Source organism: Mastigoproctus giganteus, chromosome 14 (genome assembly GCF_048544385.1).
Source record: "Mastigoproctus giganteus isolate SK-2022 chromosome 14, ASM4854438v1, whole genome shotgun sequence".
Taxonomy (NCBI): Eukaryota; Metazoa; Arthropoda; class Arachnida; order Uropygi; family Thelyphonidae; genus Mastigoproctus; species Mastigoproctus giganteus.
Genome location: NC_143588.1, coordinates 27,327,134 through 27,339,622, shown reverse-complemented (window position 1 = coordinate 27,339,622; position 12,489 = coordinate 27,327,134). Strand labels below are relative to the sequence as shown.

At 38.7% G+C, this 12,489-nt stretch overlaps 1 protein-coding gene across 5 annotated transcripts in view; it reads left to right on the top strand.

Moving 5' to 3' along the window:
- Positions 1 to 12,489, top strand: part of LOC150075030 (uncharacterized) — a 322,726-nt gene that overhangs the window by 101,194 nt on the left and 209,043 nt on the right. The gene's annotated exons all lie outside the window — the stretch shown is intronic.

The following is a 12,489-nucleotide window of genomic DNA, read 5'->3' as shown; positions in this document are numbered from 1 at the left end:
CAGGACCCTGGGTGTGCCAAGCCCATACTCACCAGATGTGAGTCCCCGGGGGTAATACCAAAAAAGTTTCCCATACATCCAAAGCCATGGTGAAACGATGAATGTACTCTAGCAAAACGAGAGAAAATCAAGGCATGGAATAATTTCCAAAGATACCCTACCACAATTAACCTGATACATTTCAAAAAAGCAAGGGCAAATGTCAGATGCATCACCAAGATCAGTAAAAAAGAACCTTGGATTCGTGTTCACATACAATTACTATAAAAACAAACAGCAGGAAGGTTTGGGACAAAATAAATAAAATAAACAAAAAATACCAAAGAATTTCTCCTCCTTTTATAAAATGGAATGGAAAAGATATATCAAAGCCTGAAGACATAGCCAATGCTCTCGGTAGAACATTTGAAAATATATCAAGCAGTAGCTCCTATGAACCAGCTTTCCAAAAACATAAAGCAAATATAGAAACATAAATTAAATTTCTCCAGTAAAAGTAGAGGAGTCTATAACCAGCCTTTCACTCTCAGAGAACTTCATAAAGCCATTTCAGAGACGAGGCAAAGTGCAGTGGGTCCAGATGAAATAGTATACATGATGGTACAACAATTAGATGAGAAATCATTGATATTGTTACTCTTGTTGTATAACAGGATATACCTAGAAAATTCCTTTCCAAATCAGTGGCGTCATGCAATAGTCTTAGCTTTTCCAAAACCAAATAAAGATCCTACAAATCCGAACTACTATCGCCCAGTAGCCTTAACTAGTTGCCTTGGAAAAGTACTTGAAAAAATGTTAAGTGCCCGATTAATGTGGTTTTTAGAAACCCATAACTTACTAAACACAGCTCAATGTAGTTTCAGAAAGAACAAGTGCACTCTAGACTTAATGATAAAAGCAGAAAACAATATAAGAAACGCCTTCATAAAAAAGCAACATCTAGTAATGATATTTTTTGATTTAGAAAAGGCATACGACACAGCATGGTGATATGGAATACTTAAAGACATAACTTTGGGATGAGAGGACATCTCCCAATATATATCCATAATTTTTTTGCAACAAACTTTCCAAGTTAGGATATTAACCACACTATCGCAGGTTTTTATACAAGAAGAAGGAATACCACAGGGATCTGTACTACGTGCTACCCTTTTTGCCATAAAAATCAACTCAATGGCTGAACAAATACCAAGTACCGTAGATGCAGCACTTTATATTGACGATTTCAGCATTTCTTGTCACTCGCAAAATATGCGAACAGTAGAGCGGCAACTGCAAACAACAATCAATAAAGTAATAGCATGGACCCAAAACACTGGCTTTCGACTCTCTAAACAAAAGACAGTTGGAATACACTTTTGTCGGAAAAGAAACTTACACCCAGACCCAGAACTAAAGCTCGGAGAACAACTAATCCCAATAACATCCAGCACAATTTTTCTTGGACTAACCCTTGATAAGAAACTGACCTTTTTAGATCACATAAAGTGTTAGAACAAACTGTGTAAAGAAATTGAATATTCTGAAAGTTATATCTGCAACAACGTGGGGAGCAGACAGGTTACATCTTTATAGAACCTTCTATTACTTGTTACGTCTTTATAGAACCTTGATCAGATCCAGACTCGATTACGGGGCACCAGTTTATAGCTCTGCAAGACCCAGCGCCTTAAGATGGAGACCCTATACACCATAATGCACTACGTATAGCCCTAGGAGTGTTTCGTACTTCTCCGGTTCAAAGTCTCTATGCTGAAGCCTATGAACCTCCACTCCACCTCAGAAGACAAGAACTCTTATTATCTTATGCAGCTAAAATAAAGTGTATTCCAAATCATCCTGTGTAGAAAACATTATATGCACTAATATGGGAACATTTGTACAGAGTGCTTCCAACAGCAAATAAACCAGCAAACATATGCATCAAGGAGCTACTTCCAATTTGGTCTCTTGATTTCAACAAACTAGCTGCCATACTAAGACCTCCTTGGGATACAATATATTACCATTCTATGATACCTGCTTCCTTAACTGGGGAAGAAATTCCCTACCAGGAAACAGCTTTCAACTACTACATGCTGCTTATTTAGAAAAATATCCACACTATACACACATATATACCGATGGATTGAAAACCGATACAAAAGTAGGTGCGGCAGCAGTTTTCTGTGATACTACTATAACCCAAGTTCTTTCAACAGAATGTAGCATCTTCACAGCTGAACTACAGGCAGTGAAGTTAGCAATAGACCGAATATGGCACCAAAAATTACCCCATAGTCTGATCTTCACAGACTCCCTCAGTGTAATTCAAACAATACAGTGCGATAGAAAGAATCTCCATCCAACTCTAAGACAAATTCAGGCGACTCTGAACAAGCTCCTTAAAAGAAATCAAAACAATCTTTTGTTGGATCCCTGGACATACAGGAATTAAAGGGAACAAAGAAGCTGACCATGTAGCAAAAACAGCAACAGGTACCCTTTCTTCAATCAAAGTACCATATACTGACTACAGATGTCGCATCAAAATGAACAGCAAGGAACAATGGCAAAAAATATGGAGCGAGCAAACTTATAATAAACTCTATCAGATTAAACGAGATTTAAAGAAGTTTAAGTCCAGTGAAGGAGATATACGAAAAGAAGAAGTAATCCTTGCCAGGTTAAAGATAGGACATACATATCTTACTCATTCCTATCTACTTAGTGCCGAAGAACCGCCTCAATGTAATCAGTGTCATGTGCAACAAATAAACAGTTAAAACATTTGTTACTAGACTGTCCAGCCTTTACAAATGAAAGAAAAACAGCCTTTAAATCTGTAACTAAAATTCAAGACGCTTCTACTCTGAAAAACATTTTAAGTGAAGAAAATAATATACAAGAGGTTTTCCACTATCTAAAATGAATAGGCTTTTATAATCAGATTTAAAAAGCAAAAAGTCACTGTAAATCGATGTATACAATCAAACTCCCTCTCTCCGTTAAATACTTTGTGAATAATTTCTAATCGGGCATTAATTTGAATGGCAATTGCAAGAGATCAGAGTAGAAAATGCAAAACTTTGGGAAGTGCATTATGGCCATAGAAGCCGATGCGCCAACAATTAACAAACAACAACAATGCCGAGAAAAATTCTACTCCATGAGCCTTGTGCAATCTCTTCATGGTCTAATTAATTGAGAATGTTCGGAACATATACTCCCTTCTATCGTGTCTGGGCAGAATTGCAAACACTTTCAAATTCATCCTAACTCACGACTTTTTCCGTACATTGTCCTGTACTTAAGTAAGTCCTCAGATTTCCTACTCCTAATATGTGTACAATAATATCACCTTTTATGCCCTTAAAAGATTATTTCTGCTTTACGTTATCTACTTTTGCCTCTTGCAGTCATACTCTGGTCCTATTCTTGCACAACATATTTCCCATTTCCCTGACAGTAGAGTCACCGACAATAACTATCTCCTGTGGGACCAATGCATTCTGCCTTGAAGATTGCTGCTGTGTTGTCTGATGCACAAGAGTGAGCTCTGGCGTTGGGTTGTTCAGCAGTCTTTTATGCACAACGGTATCAACAGCTTCTATAAAATCCAAATATATGATATAAGAATATTTTTTGCATCCAGTTCCATTGTTTCCGTAACATAGTATCCAATTAAATTGGTTAGACAAGATCACTCCCTTAACGAATCCATGCTGTGTCAGCAGTATAAGTTCATTCTGTCTAAATGACATTGCATGACATCTTTAACCAGAGAGTCCATTATTTTTCCTGGAACAGAAATTAAGCTAACAGATCTATAATTACTCCTGTCACCCTTTGATTCCACTTTGTGAACTGACGATACATTTGCACATAACCAGTTCATGGGGACCTCTCCTGAATCCAAAGATGCTTTTAATTATGGCTAAGGGTTTTCTTAACTCCGTTCCCATCCACCCCAGGTGCATTTTTTATGTTAAGCTGCAACAATTTCTCCACAACTTTCTTCTCAGTTATCACAAAATCATTTAGTTCCCTGTTAGATTGGAATTCTCTATCCTAAAGGACTCTTCATGAAAGAATGTAGATGCAAACTACCTGTTCAGTTCGTCAGCATCCCAAGCAGGATCGAAAGTTAAACCATCCACTTCAAGTGGACCAATGTGATTCAATCCCCTTCCTTCTACTGTTAATACAGTCCATTCCGGTTATTTGGGACACATCGGGACGAGTGCATTTTGGCCCGATTAAGCGGCTGCCACAATTATCCGAAATTTCACGTAAATAGTTAAAAATACAATGTACCTTCCCCCCCCCCTTTTTTTTTTTTACAATTCGTTCACTGTACAATCAAATCACATTATGACAAACTCAACATAATAAAGTACCATTCACTATATGATATGCAGTAAGCACCGGTCATTGTGATTACGTTTGTGAATCGAATTTTAATTCTCTTAAACAGCGATTCTAATTAGCGAAAATAGGAGGAATATTATCCACAGGCTGTAAGAGAAAAGATATATTAAGCACAAATTTACCCTTTATTACCTTACCAAGTAAAAAATTAAATGATACTTGAAAATCGGAAGAATATACATGATAATCGGAATAATTAGTACATATGAAGTAGTTGACATTTCTTTTCACTGACATTTGAGGGTGGGGGTTAAAATTTAAAACAGTAAAAAGATAAGCAATCAATAACAAAGAACACGGCACACACAAACTGCAAATAACACAATGTGTGCAAGTGAGAACCGAGTAACAAGTTCATCATCATCAGCCATTTTCAATCCACTGCAGGATGAAGGCCTCTCCAGCAACTTTCCAGTTCCTTCTGTTTTGAGCACTGGCCATCCATTTACTACCCAAAAACTCATGAATTTCATCTATCCATCTCCGCCTTTGTCTTCCAGGTTTTCTTCTAGCTCCTCGTGGGTACCATTCTGTTATTTTCTTAGTCCATCTGTCATCATGTCTTCGAGCTATGTGTCCTGCCCAAGACCATTTTAGTTCTTTAGTTTTGATAACAATGTCCTTTACTTGAGTTTGCTGCCTAATCCATGTGTTTCTCTTCTTATCTAACAGTCTGATTCCCAATATAATTTGTTCCATTCTTCGCTGTGTAGTTCTCAGCTTCTCTTCCATTCTTTTGGTGAGTGCCCAAGTTTCACTTCCATAAATCATGGTGGGGAGTATACATTGGTTCATTATTTTACGTTTCAGACAAACTGGGATATTGCTCTTCAGTATGTGACTATATTTCCTGAATGCTATCCATCCAAAATTTATTCTTCTCTTGACTTCCAGCCATTTATCATTATTACAGCTAATAACTTGTCCCAGATAAGTATATGACTCCACCTTTTCAATTACTGCTCCTTCAATCATTATTTCCTTGGCGACTCCGTAGCCAGGTGGGAAGGAGCAGCAGTGCATAGCACACGCTTCTTGATTAAACCGGGGTTCGAGCCTGTCACCACCAAATATGGAGGATGTGGAAAGGTCAGGGAATGACTACTGCACATCCCGGAGCAATATGGCATTAGTTGCTAATGCTCCTAAAAACCCAAACACACACACACACACACACACACACACACACACACACACACACACACACACACACACACACACACACACACACACACACACACACACACAATTTCCCTTTCTGTGGCATACTTGTTCATCATTACTTTTGTTTTAGCCATATTCATCTTTAGTCCAAAATCCTTACTAACTGTGCATAACTGATTAAGATTTTCCTCTAATTCTTTGGGATCGTGGCTTATAACCACAATGTTATCTGCAAATCGTAAATGGTTTAGGTACTCTCCGTTCACATTGACTCCTTTCTGCGACCAGTCTAATCTTCTGAAAGCTTCCTCAAGGGCAGCAGTAAACAGCTTCGGAGATATTGTGTCTCCTTGTCGAACTCCTTTCTCGATTTTAAATTTGCTACTGTCTTTGTCTAGTCTAATAAAGGAGGTAGCACTCTCATATATTTTCTTCAAAATCATAATATATGGGGTATCTGTGCCTTGTCTTTCCAGTGCCCGAAACATTGCCTTATGCTGTATGGAGTCAAATGCCTTTTCATAATCCACAAATGCCAGGCATAATGGTGTTTTATATTCATTTGCTTTCTCCATTAGCTGTGATATTACGTGAAGGTGATCCATAGTTGAGAATCCTGTCCTAAAGCCAGCTTGCTCTTTTGGTTGATTCTCATCAAGTATTCTTTCTAATCTGTTAGTAATGACCCTTGTGAACAACTTGTAGATGTGGGATAACAAGCTAATTGGTCTATAAATTCCCATTTCTGATTTATCTCCTTTCTTATGCAGCAAAACTATGATTGCATTATTCCACTGCTTAGGCGTCACACCTTTTCTAATGCACTTTGTGAAGAGCCTTGCCAGTTTTTGTGTTATGTCTCTTCCTCCCAATTTTAACAACTCTACAGTAACTTCTTCTTCCCCCGGGGCTTTCCGATTCTTCATTTTCTTCAATGCATGTTCTACCTCATCAGGAAGAATATCGGGTATGTCGTATGTGTTGCTACTTTGCAATCCATCTTCCCCACTGCTGGTATCATTCCCTCGCTCCTTGTATAATTCTCTATAGTAGTCTTCTGCTATTTGAATTATGCCTTCTCTGCTGTTTATAAGTACACCATCGCTATTCTTCAGTTTCAGTATCATTTGTCTTTCTGTATTACTGCTCAAGGCTGCTGATAACAACTCTACAGTAACTTCTTCTTCCCCCGGGGCTTTCCGATTCTTCATTTTCTTCAATGCATGTTCTACCTCATCAGGAAGAATATCGGGTATGTCGTATGTGTTGCTACTTTGCAATCCATCTTCCCCACTGCTGGTATCATTCCCTCGCTCCTTGTATAATTCTCTATAGTAGTCTTCTGCTATTTGAATTATGCCTTCTCTGCTGTTTATAAGTACACCATCGCTATTCTTCAGTTTCAGTATCATTTGTCTTTCTGTATTACTGCTCAAGGCTGCTGATTTAAATCCTTTGTTTTCCCTTAATGCTTGTTCTACTTTTCTTGTGTTAAATCTTCTTATGTCCTCTCTGAGTCTCTTTCTAATGGCTTTGCATAACTCAGTATACTCAATTTTCTCCCTGTCAGTGTTTTTCTTGCTCTTCATTTGTCGTCATCGGTTCATCATGACAAGTGTTTCTTGACTAATTTTTTCTTCTTTGGATTTCTGTTTCCCTATAGGTTTCTTGGGCCTTATCACTTTCAGAAAGTTGTAATATTCCTCGTCGATATCTTGGTCCTGAGCAGTCTGCAGAAGCTCAAACTTGTTCTTAAGTTCCAGTACATACTGCTTTTTCTCCTCCTCTGTTATCTCAAAGACCTTTGTATTATTTACTCGAGTCAGTTTTTTCTTTCCTACATCTATATCAAGTGTACATCTTACCATTCTGTGATCACTTCCAACATTTACCTTATTCAGGACGGTAACATCATTCACAATATATCTTCTGTTAGTGAGGATGAAGTTGATTTCATTAGTTGTTAATCCATTTGGACTCTTCCATGTCCACTTTCTGTTCACCCTTTTTTTGAAAAAAGTGTTCATTACTGACAGTCCTTGAGATTCTGCAAATTCCACAAGTCTTTCACCTCTTTTATTTCTTTCACCAATTCCAAAGTTTCCTATAGTTCCTCTTTCTGCGCTGTTTTGCCTTTTTCCAACCTTAGCATTGAAGTCCCCCAAAATAATAGTGTAGTGGGTTTTCTGCTCATCTAGAAGACTCTCAATTTCGGTGTACATTTCTTCAACCTCTTCATCATCATGGCTTGATGTTGGTGCATAAATCATTATAGTCTTTAGCTTGTACCTCTTAGAAATCTTGAGTATTAGCCTTGACACCCTTGGTGATGTACTTTTGAATTCCAAAATGTTGTTTTTAAAATCTTTATGGACCAGAAACCCAACTCCACCTTCACTCCTTTCACTGTTTCCATTGGTGTACAGCAGATTTCCACTTGATAAACTTATAAGTGATTCATTTCTTCTTTTTGTTTCAGCCAAACCGATGATATTCCAATTCACATTTTCTAATTCCTTTTCCAGCTCTAATATCCTGTCTTCACCGATGAGTGATCGTATGTTATAACAGGCCAAGTTCAGTTTCTGTGCATGGCAGCCTGGTCGTACCCAGAGATTTTTAGCACCCTCTGCTTCCACTCTGATCCTCTCGCTGCCGTAAGAGGGAGAGTGAAAGCTGCTGGGGACTGAGGGCCATTTGTATTGTTGTGCTCTCATGCTGGAGGGTTTGGTCTTTTCCTCTTCATGCTGACCAGGCGTCTTGAAGGGAACCACTCTACACGTTCGTTGCCACCTAAGTGACTTAACAGGGCTTACCATCGAGGTGTGCATGAGTGGATTTTAGGGAGGCAGGCCAACCGGACTTCTCCTAAATCTTCTGTAATAGAGAGATATTGGATCCATCAGTGTTTTAGGCTGAGTGTCTGATAGCACACAGGATACCTGTTCCCCTCTAAGCCCCGAGTAACGAGTTACACAGCTTTAAAAATAGGAATGAAGAGAAGATCTGAAATGAAATGTGTTTACACTTCCATGAAATCTTCAATCATATAAAAAAATTAATTTCAGATCTTCTCTTCATTCCTATTTTTCCTTCATTCCTTCATTCCTTCAACCCACAGAATTCTAGCTGTCGGTATTATCGCAAATTCAGTAAGATCGAGTTTACTGTCCGTTTGTGATAGATTTCACTAACAGAAAAGCCCAATAAACAGGGGACTGCTAATTGTTTTTATTGTTTTATGGTTGTGAACTCCAGAATTTCGACCAAACCACGTGGTACCGTCGGAGATAATCGTAGGGTAATCTCCAGTGCTGTGGTCTCCTGCCCCGATTAAACGGCATGCTGTTCCAATTAAGCGAAGTAAACCCTGGCTATTTTCTCGATTGGTTTCTGTTTTTTTATGATTTGCCCCAAATAAACAGCTGCCCCGATTAACCGATGGCCCAAATAACCGGAATCCACTGTATAAGTAAAGAACCTTGCTGCTTTTCTTTGCATTCTTTTCCAGAGATTTCTCATGAATTGCCTTAGGTTGCTTAACCATCTTTGTTACTTGATTAGAGATTATAATTGCTTTAGGCATCTGCATCACCTGATATAAGCATTCCATGCATTTTTCTTTGCTGCCACAAGTTTCATCATTTCATCTGTCATCCTTTTATGTCTATGCATTGAAATGTATCTCTTACCTGATATAAAAAGACTAGTAGCTTCTATGATAACATCCTTGCCTGCTTTCTATTCGACATTTGCTGTGGGTAATTTCCTCAGTTGCACCCATCATGTAGAATTTAACAACTGTATGAGACTGCTGTAGGACTGTTAATTAAAAAGCTCTCCTTTCCTCCTGTCCTGTCTGTCTTTTCTGTACACATTGTATTCCCCATATTAAAATTCTGCATCCCTTATTTCTGAGTGAACCATTTCTCTGACATCCCCAGAATGTCTGCATTTGATGATTTCATCCATTCATCAACTTTATTTACTATTCTCCTGGCATTAGTATACATGTAAATATACGTGCACCTGTTCTTACTTGTAGTTACCCTAACACAGTCCATGTATTTACTTGTTCCATAATTATCCACTGCAGAGCTTGAAATCCTTGGCACCCTGTGTTCCAGGTTGTTGCTTGTTCCAATAGAAGCAGTGCAAAAATTGCTTTCCTTATTTTATTTTTATCTTTCTTTCTTCTTAGCATTGATGTTTAAATCATGAATATTCATCCCATTCATTACATAAAAATGGCTGCTTATTGTCTACCACATAATAACAAAAACTTACATAAAGTTTACAATTTAGTAGTAGTACATTTATCAATGCTCATAATTGCTCGATCAGAATTCTGGAGCATTCTGGCTAAAGATAGATCTCGTGTAAAAAAAATTTCAGATTTTTCAATTTCTTAAAAGTTGTTAGGTATATATTTTGCCACTTACTGATATTGATGTACATTGTTTCTTGATGGGGTACTACAAGGTGTGGCTATTAAATAACGAGGTTATATACACAGCCACTATACACCAAGCACCACTTGTGAAACAAGTTGCAGCTGTTGGCCTTGAATCTGTCCCTAGTTGTCTTCCAAGTCATGTTCCAACATGCTCATTCACTTTGTAGTGAGACAGATTTCATTACCTTATGTTTTTGCAGTTAGCCTGAAAAGTGATAGAAAAAAGAATTGAACAATGAATCAACCTCAAATTTTTTAAAAATGAATCAACCCTGCTGTGTGGTTTCCATAAAAACTGACGAAAATATGGGCCGGATAAGATAAATTTTAACTGAAATGAGATAGTTAGATAAATTTTAACTGAAAATTTAGATATGAATAAAGTGTGAACCACGATAGCGCTGAAAATTTTTTGGATGAAGGTCAGAGAATGAGATGACTCCCAAGTTTGTGACCATATTTTGAAAAAATTGAAAGGATCCAGATTTTCTGAGTACTATAATTACTTGTGATGGAAGTTGACTGGTCCAGGAATGACCCAGATTAAAGATAGTCAGCGCATTGGAAGACAAAACAATTTCCCAGACCAAGAAAAGCAAGAATGTTAAAATCAAAAAAATGAAAACTATGCTCTTGTTTTCTGTGATATTAAAGGGATTATTATGGCTGAATAAGTCCCACCAAATCAGGCTGTTCATCAAACATACTACATTACATTGAAGTTGTTACAAGGCTTTGAAAAAATTCAAAGGAAGAAATCTGAATTGTAGAAGTATGGTTGGATGCTTCAACAAGACAATTCTCCAGCACACAGTGTAATGCCTACTCACCAGACTTAGCCCATAGTGACTGTTTTTCTCTTCTCTAAACTACAGTTACTTAAGCAAACCCATTTGCAGTCTAATGAAGACACTCAGAAGAAAAATGACTGAAGTGTTAAAAGGATGTAAAGAAGATGACCTCCAGACATGTAGTAGCAGTAGTGGTGATAGTAGTAAGGTGTATTTAGTGTCAGACGGCACCAGGAAACCCCTGGTGCCGTCTGACACTAAATGTTTCCCCCATCTCCGCATAGTTTTCATTGTGGGTGTACCTGTTCGCTGGAAATGCCACAGATTTAAAAGTGTATGGATATTGTATATGTGTAGTGTCACGTACTGTTGTTCATCTGGTCGTTTAGCCGCTGGACTCCTGCTAAGGCCCAATGTTGCCCCACCTTCGCCCCTTGGAGGCAGACCAGGAACCCATTAGTTTGTTTCACTCTTGCAGGTCCTGCCACCTAATTTCCTGAGATTTCAGTGGCTAGGACCTAAAAAAAAAAAAAAAAACACGTGCACTCTTTTATATGCACGTACATACAGACAGATACATGTATCCATCATCATCCATTTTGATGATCGTTACGTGAGGAGGGTACGCTTGCATAATAAAGGCCGAAAATATGGGCGAATGGTAATTTGGACAAGTTTTTGTGTGTGGGGCATTCTCTGGCATAAAGATAGAGAAAGGGAGCCTAGTGCAATCAGGAAAGGGAGCCTAGTGCAATCGCCAACAGGCGTCTGCAGGAAAACTATACATAGACCCTGCTGGTGGTGTCATGTCCGAGTTGTCATCCACGGGACCGGGGTCCTGTCCGTGTTAGTCCTTTACCTTAGATGGTTTTTTTTTTTTTTTTTGCTTTATTTCCTAAGCCTTCCAGTTCTCAGGAATGTGTCTTGTTCGTATAGACCCATCTGGTGGGGTGTCTAAGTTTGGTAGTCATTTCCATTTGTCATTCATGGGATATGAGTCCCATTCATGTTAGTCTACTTTGGTATAGTTTGTTTCCTGAGTTTTCTAATTCTTGGGGGTGGGTCATTTCTGGTGTCCAAGTCCAAGCGAGCTGAAGAACAGATGTTCTTCGGTTATAGTTGTGGGCTGCGGCGATTTGGTTTCTTCTCCTCGCGAACGGTGCCTGCACGTAATCCGAGAATACTTACTCCTCCTTCGTGTCTAGGAGGTGATGTTCTTGTCCCTATGGTGGATCCTGGTGGAATAAAACACACATAGGTCTTCATAGAGCCGGCAGTCATTCATGAGGTTCTGCCAGCTCTCCAGCTCCCCACAAGTGCAAGTTGGATCATCCTGGATCCCAAGTAGAGACAGTTTGGCATTAATCGCTCTGTGTCCAGTTAAGAGGTAAGTTACCTGTAGACCTGGGGAGAACCAGTTTGGTGAGGTTGGATAGTTTTTTTCAATATTGGGTAGAAACTTCTTTGTGATGTCTCACTTTTGAGAGGTTCTCCCCTTTCCTGCCATGCCTGCTGCAGGTGAGTTTGTATCCTCTTCTTTTCCACATTTCTGTTGCTGGTTAGGTCTATAGTGAACCCCAGAAAAATCTGTGGGGTACCTTTGTCTAGGTTAATACAGTAGGCTGTGATGTACGATTTTTAAGTCCAGAGGGAGAGTGCCAG